The 21,762-nt window shown below is 41.5% G+C and overlaps 1 protein-coding gene across 1 annotated transcript in view; it reads right to left on the bottom strand.

The window, feature by feature from the left end:
* Positions 1–21,762, bottom strand: part of TAFA3 (TAFA chemokine like family member 3) — a 107,635-nt gene that overhangs the window by 55,208 nt on the left and 30,665 nt on the right. The window contains exon 2 of the mRNA XM_070939838.1: positions 2,784–2,872. The gene's annotated coding sequence lies outside the window, so the exon portion shown is untranslated. The remainder of the gene's footprint in view (positions 1–2,783; positions 2,873–21,762) is intronic.

The following is a 21,762-nucleotide window of genomic DNA, read 5'->3' as shown; positions in this document are numbered from 1 at the left end:
CTTTTCGGAAGGCCAATAGGGTGGGGATGATCTGGACCTCAGAGTATAAGGTGCACCTTTTTCCACCCTAAAAGGGGGTAAAAATTTAGGTGCATCTTATACAGCAAATGTAGCCCCGCCCACCCACCCACTGGCCCCACGCCTCTATCTCGCAGCAGTTACCTCCTTGCAAGCAAATGGCAAGAAAAAACAGCTCCTTTCAGCTTCAGCACAATCTAATTAGCACAAGTTGATTGGAGGTCTCCCGACTCTCAGCTGATTTGCTTTCAGCTGTTTTGTGCAGAGCTCTGCTGCTTGCTGCAAAGAGGTAAATTGCTGGAGCAATTTTTTTTCCTTGTGCTAATCAAGCTATGCTGAAAACGAAAATGAAAGTAAAGCAGGCTGTTTGCTGCAAAGAGGCAAAATTGCTCAGACGCAGAGGGAGATTTCTTTTTCTTCTTTTCCTCACCAAAAAAGGTAGGTGCGTCTTATACTCCGGTGCGTCTTATACTCCGAAAAATACAGTAGTTCATAAATAACAATGGCTGAAATGTTCCCAAGCCTGATACAACATAGTTCTGTTACAGTTATGAGTATCTTCATAATGGCCTATCCAAGAACACTAAAAATGACATTATAACTTTCTAAGCATGGCTTGGGGAAAGGTAACATATTTATTCTGAGTAATAGTAGGGTCCTTAGCAGTACTGAAATGTAAATTTTGTTACTACCGGCTCTGTGGGTGTGGCTTGGTGGGAGGGGGGGTAATATGACTGAGTGAGCATGGCCAACTTGTTTTTGTTTTTTTTTTACTTTTACTTTTAAAACCAAAGAGCCGAAGAGGTTGTAGAAAAAAATGCTTTTAAAAATAAATTTAAAAAGCCTCTGATGATTGTGCGGTTCAGCTGGGCAATTGGGGGGGGCAGGGATTTTTGCTACCAGTTCTCCGAACCACCCGCATCCATCGCTACTGGATCGGGCGATCTGGTCCGAAGAGGGAGCATTTCACCCTTGGTCCTTAGTATTCCAATTCCAAATAACCAGTTTATCAGAACTTTTCTCCGTCTCAAGAATCAGTCTCACTCTCAGGGGCAAAAGACAGCAAATTGGCTTTGTTCTTTGCATAAAAAAATAGCACTGAAGTTCATTCTTTATATGTATGTATGTATGTATGTATGTATGTATGTATGTATGTATATATATAATATATATCAAAAGAATCTCCTTAGTCTCCCAATGGGCAGCAGGGAGCTTGCTGGCTGCTGGAGGAAAAAAAAAGCCTAGAAACTAGTGGATTGGGATTTCATTGAAATAGGGCTGCAGAAAAATTCTTGGTTTACGTAGGAAGAACCTGGCTAAAGATGGGATCTTAGCCAGGATTTTAAACATTTTAACTAACAAACATATAATGTTTGGGAAAACAACCGAGATTTTAACTTTTTACATGCACACACCCTGCCGTTACTATTTCAAATCTGGTGCTGGTAGTCTACTTTGCTGGGATGGTCCCACCTCTTCGTTCTGATTGGTTGGGAGTCCCAGTCTGTGTCTATTGGCTTGGCTTCGGGTATATGGTCGGTTTTTCTCCACCAGGTGGCAGGGCTTCATCTTTGTGGCTGGCTGGAATGTGATTTGGCTGGAAGTCTCGGGGTGTGTGTGTCTGGCTTCTGGGGTGTAGATTTTTCTGTCTGTGGGTGCTGGGACTCATTTGTTGACAAGGGCTAGTTTCCAGATGTCTGGTAGGTGGGAGGTATCGTCATGTTTATTCATGTTATGGGGGCGTTTTGCTATTTAAATGGCTTCCATAATTATTCTCTTGTTGAGGTATTCAGTTTTGGAGATTAATTTGGTTCCTGTCAATTTCCTGTCAATTTCCTGTCCTGTAGCTTTAAGGTGCTGGAAAAGAGAGGAAGTTTTTTTCTTCTTTTCTGACTGCATTCTTGTGTTCTGCAATGCGTGCATTTATTCTCCTATTAGTTTGTCCAATGTATATGGCTGGGCAGATTTTGCATGGTATTTCATAGACTCCTTGATTTTCTAGCTGGAAACTAGCCCTTATCAATAAACGAGTCCCAGCACCCAGAGACAGAAAAATCTACACCTCAGAAGCCAGCCACACACACCCCGAGATCTCCAGCCAAATCACATTCCAGCCAGCCACAAAAATGAAGCCCTGCCACCTGGTGGAGAAAAACCGACTATACACCCAAAGCCAAGCCAATAGACACAGACTGGGACTCCCATCAGATCAGGTGGGGCCTCTCTAGGAGTCTCTGGAGGCTGGGGACAGCAAAAAATGTTGCTTCCTATCCCACCGGGATTTGGGAAATGGGCCCTTTCAGGCCTCCGGAGGGCCTCTGAGGGAATGGGAAAGGCTGTTTTCGCCCTTTCCAGATGCATAGAGAGGATCTGGAGCCAGGTAAGAAAGAAAAACAGACCATCCCAGGCCCTCCGGAGGCAGGAAACAGCCTGTTTCCCTACTTCTGGTGGCCCAGAAGGCCCGAAAATCAGTTGGCCGGCGCATGCATGCATGCCAGAGCTAAACTGGCATGCCCATTGATATGGCTACGCGTGCCACCTGTGGCACATGTGCCATAGGTTCGCCATCACGGTCCTATACCATTCCAGATAAATGACTGACCAATTTCTTCTTAAAAACCTCTAGTGATAGAACATCCACAACTAATTTTTCTTTTCTTTCTCTGATCAAGATTGATTTAACTCTCCCATAAAATTTTTTGACAAGCATTTCGCATTACTACAAATCCCATAACTAGATAAGCATTTAAGCAATTGCTACTTACCTCCTATTGGGACTTTACAGCTACTGTCTGTGCATTGGCCAATCTCAGGTAGACTTGGTGTTTGAAAAGAAGGGGAAACATTAGGGCATCTAAAAATGAAAAAAGCACCAGTTTACATTTTTTTATTGGTGAACTGAAAAGTAACTTGCAAATATTGAAAGCCTCACAGTATCTTCTAAATGTTGAACTTTTTCATAAAATATTGCAGGCCAGATTTCTATATATGTATCAATTTTTATTTTATTTTTACGTTCCTTCTTCTCTTTCCCCATCCAAATACCCCATCACCATCTATTATTTTATTCAGCCATCCAATATCAAATTCATGGCAAACAAATCTATGCTTATTTTATCTATATGTTAAAGAAGGTTTTTGAGTAATATTATTTTGCATAAAATGTCTCTGTTTTACACTTCCACCAATAGGAAACATTGGTATTTCAGTTTGCATGTGGAAATGTATGTATTTTAAACAACTGCTTTCCAATGAAGTTAACTGAGTTCACAGAATAACCTATTGGTAGAAAAATCAGTTCAGTTGTTCCCAAACATACTAGGGAGAAACTGACTAGAAAGTTAGGTCATATAGGTTTTATAGGTGTGGCTAGAGAACTAGCTATCTCTAAAACCAGATCAAAAGAACTCTCAACCACATAACCAAGAAAGGTCAGATGACACACACAAAAAGAACCATGGTAAATGAAAAACAGCTGGAATCCTTTCCTTTCCTTTCCTTTCCTAATAAGTGAAAACCTGAAAACAACAGTTATGGCACAATATATGAAGATTAGCTGCACTCACTCTTAAGATTTATGTGCAATTGTAGGCAAGAGAAAGGACTGAGTGAGTGAGTGAGTGGGAAATAGAATAGTTAGTGAAATTAAAATATAAGGACATTTTGATATACCGTATTTTTCGGAGTATAAGACGCAGCTACCTTTTTTGGTGAGGAAAAGAAGAAAAAGAAATCTCCCTCTGCCTCTGCCTTTGAGCAATTTTGCCTCTTTCATTTTCGTTTTCAGCATAGCTTGATTAGCACAAGGAAAAAAAATCTGCTCCAGCAATTTACCTCTTTGCAGCAAGCAGCAGAGCCCTGTGCAAAACAGCTGAGAGCAAATCAACTGAGATTTGGGAGTCGGGAGGCCGAGCCAATCAACTTGTGCTAATTAGGCTGTGCTGAAGCTGAAAGGAGCTGTTTTTTCTTGCTGTTTGCTTGCAAGGAGGTAACTGCTGTGAGGCAGAGGCCAAAGGGTGGGGGCCAGTGGGTGGTGGGGCTACATTTGGTGTATAAGACGCACCTAAATTTTCACCCCCTTTTGGGGTGAAAAAAGGTGTGTCTTATACTCCAAAAAATACGGTAGTATGATGAAAAAAGCCTGAAGTTTTGCCATCATTTTTAGAAAACTTTGTAGAGAATTGAAATATATACATTAACTTGTATAAAATATACAGAAATAAATAAATGATAGCTACTCCGTTCTTGTGAAAGACAAGAATGGATTATTAACCTCTAGATTAAGAGGAAAAAGAATTTCACAAAAAGGAAGGAGTAAGTCCTTCTCTTATTAAAATAAATGTAATTTCACTTGCAGAAAGAAAGCATTCTTTCAGTTGAGTTTGTCCTATATCTAGAGGAATTACAATGCTCTGGTCCTATCTGATACCATTCATAAAAATCCATCAATTCTAGAATATCCAGAAGTCAGTTTGGGGAATACAGGATATACAACTGTCTGGGCTGGGATGTTTGGAGTATTTAAAAAATTTTATTTCAAAATCCTTTTAAAATGATTTGGGTACATTTAAAAAAGGCAATGGGGGGGGAAAGTTCCCAATTTTATTTCCACATTTTAATATCTGTAAATTGGCAAAACAGAGCTGCTGTCTAGAACACTAGAGCCTATGGCAACTGCGAAACAAACCACACTCAAGCCTTTATTTCTGTTTTTCAAATTTTGATCTTTAACTAAGAAATGATTCATTGACCAAGAAATGAAAAGAGCAAGCAGAGAAACAATCCTGTCCAATGCAAACACAATTTACCAGGAATGGGGGAAATGACAGCTTCACAACCTTGCATATTACCTGCTGGGATTTAGCAGAGTCTGAAGAACTACAGAAGCTATAAAATTTTAATGCCCAATTTGAATTTATTAACACTCAGACAGAAAGCAAGTGCATGTTGCTTGTAGTGATATAGATTCCCAACCGGACACAGAGCCAACTCACAGCTCTTTCTGATCAAAACCTGAACTGGGTTTCTCTAATGATTTATTTCTTTAAAACAAATATATTTGTTATGAACCTATTAATCTATCTTGTTGGTTTCAGGGAGCTTCTACGTCTCCACAAGAAACTGCCTGAAAGGTTTCTGGATGCCAGTGCAATTGTTTTAGATGCACAGAATGACAACAAAAGAGAAAGACTGCTAGGTTTGTGGATCAACACACTATTATACACTCCTTTTTTCTCATTAATTCCTACTTACAGGAGATGAATATAGTTATATCAAGATACAAATTAAAGATTTATTTTGAAAAGCATCTTTTGCATCATTATTTATCTCCCAAATATAAACCAATAATCCATGAATTACAGGCTCTGACTCAGCATTTTAGGAAGACACTAAACAAGGGTGACATGGTAATTTGTTATAATGATGGTTAAAACATACAATATCTTTGTACAATTAAGGGGGAACATTGTGAAGCTAATAAGATCTAAGTCTTTTAGTGAATTATACCGATATGAAGCACAGTTGGGGAGCCCAATATTTTGGCATCACAATTTTTCCTTTCCCATCTTCGAATTTCCTTCACAGTAGGAATTCCTCTAGCAATAGGAAATTCTTTAGCAAAAGAAATATTTTAAAACATATTTGTGAGGGGGAGGTGTGGGTGGGTGTGCATGTGTATGTGTGTGTATATATGTGTGAGCCCAGGACTAATGATTCTATATATTTATTTATTTATTTATATATATATATATATAAAATCATTAGTCCTGGGCTCTCTCTCACACACACACACACATTATATATATATAAAATACAGTCTGGTATATATATATTACAGTCTGATTTATGACTGGTCTTCAAACTTATGATCATTGCAACATCCTTGCAGTCATGTGACCGCAACCTGGACACTTGATACCAGCATGCCTTTATAAGGGTTGCAGTGTCCCACATGACCACCATTTGTGACCTTTCACCTGGCTTCTAACAAGCAGAGTCAATGCGAAAAGACATATTTGCCTCATAATTACAGCGAAAAAGTCGTAAAATCAAGCAAAAACACACGATGACCCACTTAATGACCATATCGCATCAGACATTCTGATTCCAAGTGGGGTCATAAGTTGAGGACTATCTGTATCACTTTAGGTTGATAATACAAAAAGGTTAATGTGATTTTGGACAAAAGAAAGCTAGAAGGTGGAACAAGAAAATGTAAAATTAATATCCCTGACATAGTGCTGAAATCTGGAGAATCCTTGAATTCATGAAGGTGAGATAGGTTCCACAAATGAAGAATATATGTACAACATAGGCATTGATATTTAGCATTTGTAATCTTATACTATCCCATCAAAAAGCCCATCCAGGGAAACAAGCTGGTTATCACAGTAGCTTTGAAAATCTCTGAGATGATTTCCTAAGGCTTGAATGGGAGGAGAGAACTTTTGGCATCATACATTTCATTTATGTATATTTATTTAGCCAGGTACTTAATGAGCAACTTTATTCTACCCTTGTATTAGTGCTGGTACAACTTTACTGTTTCTATTGCTATTGTAACGACTGTTTATCTGAATTATATAGTTAACGTTGTTTTAACATTTTATTGCTATTTTAATTGAATTTGGGACAGCTGCTCTGACAATGTTAATAAGGTGGTAAAAATCCTACTGTTTTGAACTTCGATGCTCTACGCCACTATTGTAACTGCTTTCCCTAATGAAGTGTCTTAAAATATATAAACCTTCAACTCCCACTGTGCTGAATTATGGTAACTGAAATCCAAGGAACCTGAAGTGCACCACACTGGGAAAGACTGTCAGAGTTTTAAGATCTTTTTCCTTCTTTTATTTAGCCTACATTACCCAATGTCACTTCTGATTGTTCACTTCAAAAATACCTGCTGAAACCACAACAGACAAGCATATATGCACTGAAGCACTTAGATCTCTGTTAAAAATGCATTAATACTATAGCGCCTGTGGAGTGCCATCTGGTGACCTTCTTTAAAAAACCTGGACCATTTTAGAGAAAGGTGTATCAAAAATCATTTGGAGGGCTGCTGTAAAATGTTAGTAGAGCAACTCATGGATAAAAATCACCCAGATCCGCTTGGAATTGGTTTCAAAATTTAATAAAGTTATGAAGAAAAAGAAGATGTCTGTACAGAATTGATGAGGTGGTTGGGCAACATCTTATGTTATCATCTGGGAAGAATTTGAGCCTCTTGCTCCTGAGGAAATGGCAGAGATCTGAGCTCTATCACCTGCAAGCTAGACCTTCTCCTCTCTGGTCTCACCTGTTAAGAATTATGGGGAAGGCATGGTGAACTGGAGACATCTATGCAAAAGTGGAGCTGAACCCTATTTTTGATATATATGCCTCAATCTAATTGGAGTGCCAGCAATGTATAATCATCTGCTGCAGTTCTAGCATTGAAGCTGAGGTGAATCTTTTCTTTCTTTCTTTTCTTTTCTTTTTTAATGAAAGTAAAAAAGCTTTCATTTTTTGTCAATGTCTTAAAGCCTGTGCTGGAATTTTCATGGAAGGTATTGAAACAATATATTGAGCTGTGCAAGGATTATCATTTTTCCACTGCAATTCACCCCAAAATACTGAAATATTTTGAAACCCAATTTTTTTATCTTCTTGTTCAATTTCTTCCAAATTTGTATATTATTATTAGTAAAAACTCTATTAATATTTCAGTAATAATCATACCTATATATTTTAAAGATTTGTGTTCTATTGGAATCCACAAATCTGTAGAGATTTCCTATTATGTTTTGGAGGGCATATGAAAACACATCAGATCCGATTTGTGAAAATTAATTGATAATGCTGACACTTCCACAAATTCCTCTAACTCTTTCTTAATATAGTTATCTGAATGGGAAGTATTTGAGAAAATCAGAACTATATCATCTGCAAATAGATTTAAAAGATACATCTCATTACCCAATTTTATCTGACTGTTGAATCAAGTCACTATTTCCAGCTCTTCTATAGCTTGGTTGAATAATAAAGGTTACTTTTAGCCTAAAAGTAAATTATTGTTACTGAGTTTTATTGTTTAAATGTTTCTTTCATGTTTTTATACCTGAGTTTTTGAATTTTTAAACACTGTATATTGCCTCAATAGCTTTTAGCAAAAAAGAGAGGGGATATAAAATATTAACAATTTTGTTCTGATAAAAAGCAAAATTAATGACTAAATAAATAAAAAGGCAAAAGATGTACTAGCTAATGCAGGTTAATTGGTCCTCTGGGAAAGAAAGGACCCAGCATACAGATGATATCTTGATTACACAAAGTCTGCTTTAAACTATCAGTTTAAAGAGCCACACAGCAACTATCAGTATCAATTATACTCCGTTACACAGGCAGACAAATGAAATGAAATCTTGTTGACACAGACCTTCAACAAAACAAAGATGAACTGCAGGAATCTTATTTAGCCTGTAAATTTTGAACAGGACCCTGGTCAGCACCCCTAGGCACTCTCACCAATGGAAGATTATTAGCACATGCAGCTCTGTCCTAAAGAACCCTAGGTCCGTGATGGCAAACGCATTGCATTAGGGCAGTGGATCTCAACCTTCCTAATGCCACGACCCTTTAATAAAGTTCCTCATGTTGTGGTGACCCCCAACCATAAAATTATTCCTAAAATCATTGAAAATATGTGTTTTCGGATGGTCTTAGGCGACCCCTGTGAAAGGGTCGTTCGACCCCCAAAGGGGTCCCGACCCACAGGTTGAGAACCACTGCATTAGGGGGATTTGGGCACACACATTCGCGTGCATGCACGCTTTGGGCACTCGGTCCTGAAATGATTAGCTATCACTGCCCTAGGTTAATAAATGATTCAAGGAAAACTAAGTGATGATGTGGGCAATTTGCAGAGGTCATGTAAGGAACACTGAAAACCACTGTGACTTATCATGCATCACATACTTCCTAGATATTTATTACCATTTTACTCAGATCAGTATATTTTTGAATGAGAGACATATTGAGTTCTTACATAAAGGTAATGAGAGAGGGGAAGAGACAAAGGCTTTGGATCTCAAGAAGTCCTCCAAAACTTACATTTTTTTTCATAGAGCATTACTTATGTTAGATTATCCTAAAATTTATCTGCCTCGAAGTGATCTTAAATAAAATTATCCCAAGATTTACCAAAGGAAAGGAGATTGAAGATAAATAAAAAAGCAGTTATATTGAAATGTAGCTCTCAAAGTTATTTCCTGTAGATTGGTAGGAGATTCCTGTAGATTTCAACTACTTGAAGGCATTCATTATTCAAAGTACTGTTAATTACAGTAATACTTATTAAATTATTTTCATATACTAAATGTTTGTTGATGAACAATTTGAAATTTCATAAAGGGGTCAATGAACTGAACAGTTTGAGGACCCATGCTTTAGTTTGGTTCAGCAAGGTTGTTGTTGTTGTTGTTCCAGTAGCCAGGAGATCATAATGCTACTGCAAAGTAGTAGTTTGGCTTGCCAAAGTACCAGTTCTGTTTTATGATACACTTGTGTGCTTCCCAAAGTGTGCCACCAGAGGGCAAGCTGGGTTCACACCAGAGAGAAAGACAAGTAGCTCTTCTGGCAACATTACCCAAGGCCCCTTCTCTTCTGGCAGCTGCCTCGAAAACAGGCACTGCAACCACTAAGGTTCAGAGCCTCAGGAATCTGACTCCCTGCACAGAGCACCAGCTTGTCTTTCCAATGAAGTGGTACCTATCTATCTACTTGCATAGAACATGCTTTAGAACTGTTAGGTGGACAAAAGCTGAGGCAAGTGACAGGAGCTCACCCTGCCAGACAGTGCTAGGGCTCAAACAGCTGGAGCTGAGACTATCTCCAATGTCATTAAGCATTGAGCCACCGCACTTCAGCAGGGTTGTTCTGACAAAATTTTGAGTCTAAAAGGAATCTTAATTTTAAGGCAATGTTTCTTATGCTGGTAAACTTATTCTATATGTTTATTAGATTTCTATTCCATATTGCATTCATGTATTTAAAAGGGTTTATATGAGGTTTTCCATTCTATCCTGATAACAATCCTTTGAGGTGTGTTAGGCTGAGAGAATGTAATTGCTTCAAGTCACCTTTCAATATTTTTATGTTAAAATAGTTTTTATTGAATATAAATATTAAAAAAGACATACGTAACATATACACAACGAACATTTATACAACATATACACAAAAAGAATATAATTTCTTCTTAAGCATTTTTTCAGAGTGACGTTCTACAATTCTACTTATAATATATTCCTTTGGTCTAACATCAAAAAATGGTTGGAACAAATAACAAAAACACAGATTGAAAAAGAACCAGAAACATTTTTATTAGGAATATTTAACAAATCATACCCTAAGGATATTAAATATCTTACAATTCACATATTAACTGCTGCAAGAATAATCTACGCAAGAAATTGGAAACAAGAAAAAATACCAAGTGAAACAGAAGTAATAGGGAAAATTTTAGAATGCGCTGAAATGGATAGGTTAACCAAAGAACTACAAGAAAAAGAAGAATCAGACTATTATAAAATATGGAATAGTTGGTATAATTGGTTAAAAATTAGAAATATACAAAAAATATAGGGGATATATTACCGATTGATACATATATATGTAATAAAAATATTATTAGATTACAGAAAGGTCACCTTTCAATATTGAAGGTCTAATCCTTCAATATTGTTGTGCACAGATTATTTTACTGGCATACACAAATTCATGAAAGTAATCTGGTTGATGTTCTTGAAATATAACCATAAAACTCTCTGATTCTTTTGCTTTGTGAATGATCTTAAGAGAATGCTTAAGAAAAATATTCTATACTCATTGTTACTACATCATAAGAATTGGCATGGTGCTTCTTCCTATGATGCTTTTACCACAAAACAAGGATACTGTAGAGCCTTCTGGACTAATTCTAGCAAGTTATATTTGTTTCTTAAAACTAGCAGCTAAAATCAATTCCACAAATATACCATCATAAGCTGAAAAAAAATCAAAAGACCTTGGTCCAATTGAATGGGCTCATGAGTAACTAACTTGGTACAATCAGAGACATCTGTCTAAATAGACAGCTTAAAGTATGTACTCTTGTAATTTGTGATGCCTTATAAAGGAAATTTGAAGAAGACATTTATCATTAATCTTAGTTTTAAGCTGGATATGAAACAAAGGAATAATGCAAGCAAATATTGTCTCCTGTAAAATGCAAATGTAATGGCAGTCAGCACTATTACATATCACATCACCACATCTAGATTTCAGAATACAGCCTTCAATTAAAATAATCGAAGAAAATTGGTTTCAGCCGAATTCTGTTTTCAGCATATTATTATTGCATATGCCCTATCATGCCTGGTCTATATAACTTCTCTGGTTGTGCTAAGTTGTTGCTCAGGAAAACTAGCATGCATAAAGCTAAATACCCTTGCTCAGAATTTCAAGTAATAATTAATATATCATCAGAATTTGTACAATTCCTTGAAGTTTTTGCATATCAGTGATATGTCTCTAAGAAGAGAGTAGATATAAACAAACCAGCACTAGAAATAATTCTGAAATGACTGATGTATAAATGGATGCATGCAACACTTGGAGCTATTTGAAATGAATTAAACATTCATAACATTATGCTATTTATAATACAGATAACCAAGCAGACAAAAATTATTTTGAATTTGTTCTTGAAAGAGATAATGACAACAGTATTTACAACGGAAACTTACATTGGAAAATCCACAATTTTCCAAATGTGGATTTGCAAATTCATGTATAGTAGTAATTCAATGACTTATATAAAGTTCCATAGCAAAATCCAGTTCACTCAGATTCATATTTCTCTTTTATTTCACACGAAACATATATTTACAATAAAATACTAATTTGTCTCATTATTTTGCTGCTGTACTCACATTTAAGCTTTATGTGGTTTTGGTTGGTTTTTATTAACAAATTATTACTTATTAATCTTATTTAGGGTAGATTTCTGAAATCAATTATTTTACTTTAAGTATAACTGCATCTTGGTTCTATGTCATAAATGTGATAAAAGTTAAAAAATGATAAGCCTCCAGATATAGATAATGTAATTGCAGAAATGCCTGGAAGAAGTCAGGTTAATAGGGTATAAGAGGTACAATGAACAAATTTTGAGAAGTGCAGTATGGCTTTATGCTGAACAGGGAATGATAAAACAAGATTTTTAATCTACAGTCAGTCAGTGACAAATATATGTGGAAGAAAACTTATTGTAGGATAAATAGACTTGAATTATGGAACATTTTCTACAAATATGGAATTGACAGTTGGGTGCTAAATATACAAAGAATATAAAATGAAAAGTGCTAATATGGGAAAATATATTGAATGCTTAGTATATGAGTCAATATTGATCAGGGAATCAGACAAGGATGTGTCCTTAGTTCTTAATGTATTTATGGATACACGTATAAAGAATTTTGTGGAGGTATCAGAAGTAAGTTGGGGATATGAAGATATAATTGTATGCAAAACTTTAGCTCCTTCAAATGAACAAAAGCTGATCCGATCTTTATATGATACAAAGTTAAACACTAAGTCTTATACATTTTTTTTTATATGCCACCCATCTACTCTAGAAAGAATCTCAGGACAGTTTACAATTAAAATCATAAATATGAAAGTATTAAATTATTATTAATAATAAATACAAGCTAAAAAAACAAAGGCAAGGAGAGTACAGAGACATATTCGCTATTAGTCTACCAGCCATCTCCAATACAGAGTACCCCATCAAGACCCCAAGCCATCCAGCACATCCACACAAGCAACACTCCTCTGGAAAGCTAAAAAAGTGGGGGCAGACCTCACTTCAGGTGGCAAGGTGGGCAAGCCACAGCAGAAAAGGTTCTCCTTCTAGACCTGACCGGCTGAAACTCTTTGACTGACGGGGACCTCAACAGGAGTCCCCCTTCTGCCAGACTGAGTGAGATAGGCCAACCCCACTGGGGCAATTTGATAATTATAATTTAAGTGCTGTTAAGTTAAGTGTTTTAAACTACTGTTTTAAAAAAACACACTAAATATAATTAAATGGAAAAATTTACAGTCCTTCTAGTCAGTACTATGTAACACAAATAGCAGCTTTGAAATGTTTCCTATACCCACTAAAGAATTGTCTATTCTTGTATTAGATTTTTTTCCCCACTTTTCCTAGAAAGTTTTTGCTGATTTAGAACTATTCCCAGCTCTCCTTGTACGCATTACATATTTGTGATTCCCCCATAATTTTTCAAAAATATTGAAGTCTATTTGGGACTATTGCAAAATCTTTATCTTTTTTTCTTCTAAGTACTTCATAGGCAATTTGAAGGTATATTTCAGCTCTCTATCTTGCTGAAATATTGAAACACTTTTCAATTTTAATTTCTTCTTCAGATAGTTGTTTCTAATTAGAAAATGGTATGAACAATTACCAGTTATAAATAAATGGCAAAAAAAACCCTAGTCCAAGTAAATGAAAGTTTGTACTTTGACAAAAGGTTTACAGAAGAGGTAAAAATAGATGAATACATTTTAAGATGTGCAAATGCTGTAGAAAAGGTTGTATAAGGTCTATTGTGAGTAATGAATATTTGTAGAAAGAAGAAAAATGTTGTATATAAAAGTGGGTTTCTACTCATATTGCGATATGGCAATAAATCTGGAATAGCAAGGAAAATATAAATATAAACTGAATGAAGTGGGAATGAACGTTGGGCTTACCTTGAACGTTCCATCTAGGTGCACTGCTGGAGTGTCCAAGCCTGGGTTCTTGTCAGTCAGATATGATGTCACTGGGTTGGAATTTCTTTGGCCACGCCCTCCATCTTCCGGCCGAGCCTTCAGTTTTTTCAACGGAAACAAAACCATGGAAGACGCCATCTGATCAAAACCGACCACTCCTGGACCCCGGACCAGCACAAGCCAGGGTGGAATTTGGACACTCCAGCAGTGCACCTAGATGGAATGTTCAAGGTAAGCCCAACGTTCAATCTCCTGTGCACTGCTTGGAGTGTCCAAGCCTGGGATATACCCAAGCTAAGTCGAAGAAGGGAGGGAAGCAGATCGGTCCAGGGTCCCCTCGGCCGATAGAACTCTCTGTTAGACACGCCTCCCAAACGCTGCTTCGGCTGATGCGAACTGGTCCAACTTGTAGTGCCTCACGAATGGCGAAGGAGAGGTCCAAGTAGCGGCTCTGCAGATCTCCAAGATGGAGGCTTGCGTAGCCCAAGCAGCTGAAGTGGCCGCACTACAAGTAGAGTGTGCCGTAATGCGACACGGCACTGGACAAGCTTGATGTTCATAGGCCAATGTGATGCAAGCCTTGAGCCAGCGACCAACTGTAGATGGTGAAACCTTCTTCCCCATTGACCTGGGCTGAAACGAAACAAACAGGGCCTCCGTCCGTCAAAACGAGGCCATCCTTTTGACATAGCGTTGCAAGGCTCTGCGCACATCAAGGGTATGCCAGCGCTTCTCAGTCTGATTCCTAGGATTAGGGCAAAAATCTGGTAAAATAAGTTCCTGTGCCCTATGGAACCAAGAATTAACTTTTGGAACAAACGTAGGGTCCAGTCTTAAAATGACCCGGTCCAGATGAAAAATGCACAAATCCTGACAGACCGAAAGCGCCGCCAACTCGGAAACTCTGCGTGCAGAAGTAATAGCCACTTTAAATGTGAACAACTGAAGAGTGGAAGATCTTAAAGGTTCAAAAGGAGGCGAGGTGAGCGCCTGCAAAACTAGAGAAAGGTCCCAAGGTGAACCACGGACGGCAACAAGTTGGCAGCACCTTTCAAGAAACTGCGAACCTTGGGATGGTGTGAAAGGGGAATAGGACCCTCACCTGGTAAAACAGTTGCCAAGGCACAAAATACGCAGCGTATTAGTGAACAGCTTCTTCTTCAAGCCGTGCTGCAAAAAGGCGAGAACCTGCGGGACAGTCGCAGCTGTTGGTACAAAAGAATTCTTTGCGCACCAGCGACAAAACAACGCCCAGATGGCCTGGTAGATGCGAAGCATTGACTGCTTCCGAGAAGCTAAAATAGTGGAAATTACCTCGGAGGAGTAGTGTTCCCTCTGGAGAGCTTCCCACTCAATCGCCAGGCAGTTAACTGGAGCCATTGGGGGTCTGGATGTTGAAGAGTGCCCTGACTGAGGAAGACCCAGTGCGGTGGCAACCTCCAGGGGCGCTCCGTCAAAAGGGACATGAGGTCTGCGAACCATGGACGTCTCGGCCAGTACGGCGCCACTAGTAACACCTCCGCCTGTTCCACCAGAATCTTCCCGATCACCTTCTGGAGCAGGGGAATCAGGGGAAATGCGTACAGCAACCCGGTCAGCCACGGGCAGCGAAGGGCATTGACCCCTTTGGCCGCTGGAGTCCAAAATCTGGTGAAAAACCTCGGAAGATGAGCATTCTGAGGGGTAGCAAACAAGTCCAGGATCGGGTCCCCGAAATGAACAGTGATGAGATGAAACAGGTCCGGGTGAAGATGCCATTCGGCCTGGTCTATCGTAGTCCGGCTCAACCAATCTGCCGTGGAGTTGGACGTCCCGGCGATGTGTTCTGCTTTCAAGGACCGAAGATGCCGTTCCGCCCAGAGACACAGCTGCCTCGTCTCGCGCATGAGGACTTTTGAATGGGTGCTGCCCTGTCGGTTGACATGCGCCTTGGCCGTAACACTGTCTGTGAGAAGTAGAACATGTTGATCCTACAGCTCGGCCCGAAAGTGTTGAAACGCCAGGTGCGCTGCCTTCAGCTCCAGCCAGTTGTCGTCGTTCTGGAGATCTTCCTGAGACCAACGCCCTTGCATCACGGAGGCTCCCAGATGCGCTCCCCAACCAAAGAGACTGGCGTCCGACATCAAGACCAGTCTGGGAGGGTCCCGAAACAGGCATCCTTTCTCCAAGGCTACCGACAGCCACCAGTCCAAGGAGCGAAGCACCTGTGGAGGATCCCTGACCTTGCCTAGAGAATTGCTGCTCCCTGACTTCTGACTGGGAAGTAGGAACCATTGTAAGGCTCTGGTATGAAACCGAGCCCAGGGAACTATGGCAAGGCAAGATATCATCTTTCCCAATAGTTGAGACAGGAGAAGAAGGGGCACAGTGCCAGACGCCTGAATCTGCCCTATCAACTGTCTGATGCTGTCCTTGCGTTCCTGCGACAGAAACACCTGAGATAACTGGGTGTCTATTACCGCCCCCAAATGCACCAGTCTGGTGGATGGAGTCAGATGGCTTTTCTCCCAGTTTACTGAGAAGCCAGGATCCTGCAGGGTCTGAATGGTAAGATGAAGGTCTCGCTGTGCCTGACTGGGAGACGATGACTGGATCAGCACATCGTCCAGGTAACACTGCAGGTGGACTGGATGGGCCCGCAAACGAGCTGCCACCATGTCTAGTAATTTGGTGAAGGTGCGGGGTGCTGATGATAGGCCGAAGGGAAGGTATTGCCAATGACGGCCCGCAAAGGCAAACCTGAGAAACTTCCTGTGGGATAACCTTATGGGCACATGAAGGTAAGCCTTCTTGAGGTCTATTGATGTTAAGAGATCCCCATGTCTGAGGCCTCCCAGGATCGAATGCAGAGAATGCATCTTGAACCTTTTGTATTGAATGTGAACGTTGAGGTCTTTCAGGTTCAAAATAGCCCTTTGGCCCCCCGAACTCTTTGGCACCAGAAAGAGTATGGAGTAGAATCCAAAATCCCTTTGACCAATCGGTACTGATTCTATGGCAGCGATATCCAGCAAATGCTGAATTTCGGTCTCCATCATGGCCCTCTTGGTGGCATCCCTGGGAACTGGACACTGAATGAAACGATGAAGGGGTCTGGAACAAAATTCTAGTGTTAGTCCGAGTCACAGTTTGTAAAGCCCACGCGTCCGTGGTGGAATTCCTCCACTGGTCGGCAAACACCTTCAACCTGCCGCCAATGGGAATGTGGGCCCAAGAGTCACTTGGAACGATGATAGGGGCATCCCCCTGAACCCCTGTAGTGGCCTCTGGACTGTGATTGCCGAGATCTATCTCGGAATCCTGATCTGTCATGAGGTCTATCTCCTCCCTGGAAATATGGTCGCTGAGATTGGGAGGTGGAGAACCCCGCCTCCGCACTCCAAAAGGACTGCCCACGATAGTAAAGAGCCTGTCTCCTATCATATCTCCTATTCAGCTGTGGCAACACCTTCCTCTTGTTCTTCCCTTCTACTAGGATGGGATTTAACACATCACCAAACAGCTGTTGTCCTTTAAAAGGTGCAGCTGCCAGCCGGCCCTTAGACCTAACATCTGCTTGCCATTGGCGTAGCCATAACAAGCGTCTAGACGCCACATTGGAAGCTAAAGCCCTGGATGCGAATTTTGCCGCAGTAATGGAAGCATCAGCTGTGTATTCAGTAGCGGCAATCAACTTACTAAGGTCTTGTTGCAGTAGGGTATCCTCAGGGGAAACCCTGGTCTGAAGCTGTTTGAACCAGAGGAGTGAAGTTCTGGCCATGAAGGAAGCAGATCTAATCGCCCAAGCCGCAGCCTGATCAGTTTTGCGCGCCGCCAAATCTGCCTTCAATCCTTCTGCGTTATCAGAGGGAAGAATAGAGGCCGAAGCCAAATTAGTCAAGGGGGAATCCATAGTAGGAATCTGGAGAAGATCCTCAAGTTCCTTCTCTACAGAAAACAACTTCTTATCCATGCCACTAGGAGGAGAAACAGAAATAGGGTGTTCCCATTGCCTCTTAATTGTATCCACAAAGAACTGTGGAGATGGGATAACCTCCTGAGTAGTGCCCTGTTCTGAAAACAGGCTGGCACACAAATCCTGAGAATCCCTAGGGGCAGAAGTAGATTTATCCACCTGGCCCATATTAGCAGTCATCTTAGCCTTCATTAATAATGTTCTGAAAAGGTGAGATTTGAATAAACCAGAATAAGTAGGCTTATCCTGAGAAAGGCCTTCATCCCCAGACATCTCAAATTCACCTAATTCCTCCTCACCTACCAGGGAATCTTCACTGTGAATAGATTGAGTATCCTGATAGGATTCCTCCCTGTAATCCCTATGTCTAGCTGGCTGAGTCACAGGGTCTGCCCTGGAAGGCCTTGGGTGAGCAGGAGCTGGAAAACCCCTCTGGGCTAATGCCTCATCAATGCCCTGAGTAATGGTCTGCAAATGGCAAAACGTTAAGTCTGAGGACAAAACCTGCTGTGCAGGCTCCTGTGGGCCCCTGCTGCTGTGGGCATAAAAGTAGCTGAGGGAGCAGGGCCCTGAACATCTGGGGCCTGGGAAGGCACAGGAGTAGGCAAGACATGACCTTCCTGAAAAGGAACAGCGTGAAACTCCTGTTATTCCTGAACAATAGTGGGAGACCAGTTAGGTTGCTCCTCTTGAGGCCCTTGATTTATAATAACAGTGGGAAAAATATGGGGACCCCAACTTTGATCCCCTGACCCCACAGGGGATTTAGAAGCAGCAAAAACAGCCTGCAGTTGAGCTTTTGCAAAATGTTTTTCTAAAGCTTTTTGTCTTCTCAAGGCATCTTTATCAGCAGCTGCAGATGATTAAGATTGATTAGCCTGGGTGTTAGCAGAAAGCTTGCTGGATCTCAATCTTCTAGAGCCTTCAGGCTGAGGTTGAGGAGCATAAGTTTCCTCAGAATCACTACTATTGGCCATAATGGACACAATATAACAATCAAAGTAAGGCAAATGTAAAAGGATTACTCACTGCGCAGTTCAGAGCTTATAATGAATTGCTAAACCGGCAACACGGTTTTTTTTACAATAATCAGGCAGCAGCAGCAGCAAGAAAGGGCAGCCCAAGTAAATTGTTGCCAAGGCCACAATTGTAGAAAAAAATACTGGAACACGTTTACTTGCGTGAGCAGAAGCAGATCCGGCTCTCCAAAGCTGCAATCCTCTCAGTTTTCGCCCAGCTGCCTTCCACAATAGTTTGCTGTGCCTTTAAGCCCAAACAAAATGGCCACCGCCAGCGAAATGGTGACTATTGGCCATGCGGTCAGCACGCTCTCTCTCCTGCAGCAATCCGCGACGAAATCTGAAGCCTCGGACTCCCCCGATGCTTTAAAAGGCTTCCCCAAGCCTTTCCTGTGATCCTGGCTGCACTTAGAGAAAACGGCCGGCTGGGAGCGATCTATTAGCCTCCTCTGCAGAGCGCTCAGCTGCTGACTCATACTCACTCACTCACCCAAGCTGAATTCAAAAGGCTCGGTTGTTTTTTTGTTTTTTTTTTTTTGTTTTTTTTAAGAATTAAAGAAATTGGCCAAATTAACTAAGAAAAATACCTTTAAATTTAAATAAATTTAAGAGCTAACTCTAACAAGACTTTCCTCTGACTGAGTTGGAAAAACTGAAGGCTCGGCCGGAAGATGGAGGGCGTGGCCCAAAAAATTCCAACCCAGTGACATCATATCTGACTGACAAGAACCCAGGCTTGGACACTCCAAGCAGTGCATAGGAGATTGGGTAATTTAAGAAGTGTGTGTTTGAAAACAACAAGTGAGGGATTAAATATAATGTGGAATGAACAGAAAAGTGAGCAGCAAGAATCCAAGAAGCATACTCATGTGATTTGGTCATATAGAGAGAACGAATGAGAATAAAATTGTAAAAAAAAATTGAGAGTGAGATGAGAATCTATTATATAAAAGTTACAAATTATACACACACATAACCCATATATACACATACATTAAAAATGAATAGGTTGAGAGGAAAAGGAAGGCTGAGAAAGTTATGATTGGATAGAGATGGTTAGATTTTCAAAAAGAAGGAGCGTTGGTCCTACCTGATACGTTCCTTCTCGTTGAGTGGAGACAGCAGCCAGCGTGGGTAGTGCCCATCCAATCAGCTTGAAGGACTGAGCCTGTCAATTATTCCCAGTCCCGCCCTTGTTGCTGGGCAGGCCAGCTTTTGGCGAAGACTAGAAGACAGACTCGGTGCGTGGGAAAAGGAGAGAATCCAAAAAAAAAAAACAGACCAGACAGAACAACAACAAGCCAGGTCCAGCTCGAAGAAAGGGAAGGGTCTGGCTGCTGTCTCCACTCAACGAGAACGAACGTATCAGGTAGGACCAACGCTCCTTCTCCATTGAGAGTGGAGACAGCAGCCAGCATGGGACATACCCAAGTTCACTGTCCCGAAGTCAGGGGGGGATCCTGCTGGACCGTATCATCCTCTCCGGCAACAACCCTTTGTAGAACCCGGCATCCAAACGGGGCCTCGGCCAATGCAAACTGGTCGAGTTTGTAGTGTCGAATGGAAGGACTAGGCGAAGTCCACGTAGCTGCCCTACAAATTTCCAGCAAAGGAGCCTGAGTAGCCCATGCGGCCATCGTAGCTGCGTTGCGGGTGGAGTGTGCTGTCAATCATGACGGACGCAGAAGGGATCTAAAATCATAGGCCGCAGCAATAGTCTGACGAATCCAACGACCGATGGTCGAAGACGAGACTTTACTGCCTTGGGAGGTAGGTAAGAAGGAGACAAAAAGTGACTCCGAACGGCGGAAAGGAGCCGTCCTCTTCAGGTAGATCCGCAGTGCCCGCCGGACATCAAGGGCGTGCCAACGACGTTCCCAAGGATGAGTAGGCCGGGGACAGAAATTAGGCAGGATAAGTTCTTGCGCACGGTGAAATACAGAGTTGACCTTCGGTACAAAAGTCGGGTCCAAACAGAGTACCACATGGTCTGCGTGGAAAACACAAAGGTCCGGACGAGTAGACAAGGCGGCGAGCTCAGATATACGGCGAGCCGAAGTAATGGCTACCAAGAAGGCAACCTTGCAGGTGAGAAGTCTGAGACTGGTGGTCCAGAATGGTTCGTATGGCGGGCCCGTAAGTGACTGCAAGACCAGTGGAAGATCCCAGATAGGGTAGCGGTGCAGCACAGGAGGACACAAGTTCTTAGCTCCCCGGAGAAACCGGCGGATCAAGGGGTGCTGAGCTAGGGACGACAAGGAACCACAGGTAAGCACCGAAGATAAGGCTGCAATTTGTCGGCAGAGAGTGTTAAGAGAGAGACCTTGGGCGAGGCCCTTTTGCAAAAACATCAGAATATGTATAATAGATGGACGTAGAGGCATCACGTCAACTTGGCTACACCAGTTGCAGAAAATCTGCCAGGTGGCAGAGTAAATGCATTCCGTAGAAGGATGTCTGGAGGATAGTAAGGTATGGACAATGTCCGCCAGAACGTGTACCTCCCTCAATGAGCCCCGCTCAATCTCCAGGCGGTCAGATTGAGCCAGGCCGGGTTTGGGTGCGTCAGGGCACCTTGCGAGAGAATATTGTCCGAGAGGGGTATGCGCCACGATGGGGTCACCTATAGGGACATGAGGTCTGCAAACCAGGGCCTCCGAGGCCAAGGAGGTGCCACAAGAATCACTTCCACTCGCTCGGATAGAATTTTGCGGATGACCCTGGGAAGAAGAGCCATCGGGGGAAAGGCGTACAGAAGGCCCGAAGGCCATGGAGCCCGAAGAGCGTCGACGTCGGCTGCTCGAGGGTGCGGATATCGAGAGAGAAACAGCGGAAGTTGGGAGTTCTCGTGAGTCGCGAACAGGTCGATCACTGGACGGCTGAAGCGAAGAGACAGGTCCTGGAAGATGCGCGGGTGGAGACGCCATTCCGCATTGTCTATCCGCCGGCGACTCAACCAGT

This window comes from Pituophis catenifer, unplaced genomic scaffold, assembly GCF_029215685.1.
Source record: "Pituophis catenifer annectens isolate HBS135680 unplaced genomic scaffold, rPitCat1.0.hap2 SCAF_3, whole genome shotgun sequence".
Lineage (NCBI taxonomy): Eukaryota > Metazoa > Chordata > Lepidosauria > Squamata > Colubridae > Pituophis > Pituophis catenifer.
The sequence above is the reverse complement of the archived record's forward strand: the minus strand, read 5'-3'. Positions and strand labels throughout refer to the sequence as shown.